This window comes from Notothenia rossii (assembly GCF_949606895.1).
Source record: "Notothenia rossii genome assembly, chromosome: 4".
NCBI lineage: Eukaryota > Metazoa > Chordata > Actinopteri > Perciformes > Nototheniidae > Notothenia > Notothenia rossii.
In genome coordinates, this window is record NC_136902.1 from 62,331,738 (window position 1) to 62,333,081 (window position 1,344).

Sequence of the window (1,344 nt, forward strand, 5' to 3'; positions counted from 1 at the left end):
TCTTACATATCCCTCCCCCCTCTGTCTCTCCGTCTTCCTGACAAGGCAGGGCTGTGCATAAGCGGCCGACCGTGAGAACATCAGGTCCATTATGGTTTCGTTTTCTGGTTGGTCAGCTGGTTGAGAAGTTTGATTTGTGAGCTAAACATTTTTGGCATATAATATCTTAAAGCCACTTTGAAAGCACAACAGTCTTACAAGTGGTACAGCCTCTTGTTGCTTGTTATCACTGTGATAAGCTCTGGAACAGATGCTGTAGTGACATTTCCTGAATGGTTTTCAGTGCACATGTCTAATCAGTCCTGCACCCCACCCTACCTCGCAAGAGATCCTCCACTTCCTCTGCATGCCTTCTCTTTCTGTACCATGCCCCTGGACTACAGGCCATATAAGACTAAGATCATAATGAGAGGGCAAGGAGGGAAAGGAGCAGGAGGGGGGGGGGGGGGGAGGTATGGTTGACAGGAAACAGAGAACTTGAGCCAAAAATGGGGACAGAAAATAATACACGCTCTCTCAAAAGCTCTGCTAAACTGTGGATGCAATAGTATTTTCAAGCAACCAGACTTTGAAAATAGTTCTAACTGTGATAAGCTTTCAGGCGAAACATGTCAGATTAAATCACTTCCTTACATTCATATCCCTTATGAAAAGGCAATATAGGCTCCATATACCTACACAAAATGTTATCTAAATGTATCGTTGAGTACCGTAATTTTCGGACTATAAGGCGCACCTGAATATAAGCCGCAGCAGCTAAATTGAATGATGTGTACATATATAAGCCGCACTGGACTATAAGCCGCAGGTGTTTTAATGTTTAATTACCATATGTAAGGGTTCGTGCACAGAGGGGATTGTCGGGAAAGAGATGGCTGTTTGAGGAAGCTCCCATTTATTAACATTTCAACAAACAAGTTGCATATTTGCATAACGTATTCAAGTGTTAGCATTTAGTGTAATAGTAGCTACAGAACATGTACTGTGCTGTGTAAACTGTACTGTATCACATAGCGTTTCAGACACACAAACTTTTCAACTTTCAAACTTAAACGGTGCGCTCCCAGCACACGTACCGGGAGTGATCTACCGCAGTGGTTTTCAACCAGTGGTACGGGGACAAACTGTCTTGCTCTCGTAATGTCTGTCTGTCTTGCTCTCGTTCTGTCTCTCGTACCACTCTCGGTTCGACTTTTACTCTTGCGCGCTACCTGTCTCACTCTTTTCCGGCCTCCAGCTTTTCCTGCTGGAGCCCGCCGCTTAAAGGTGGGGGGCGCGGACCGGCCATAGAGCCCATAGAGTTAAAGGTGGTGGACTGTAACCTGTAAGATCCATAGATTTAGG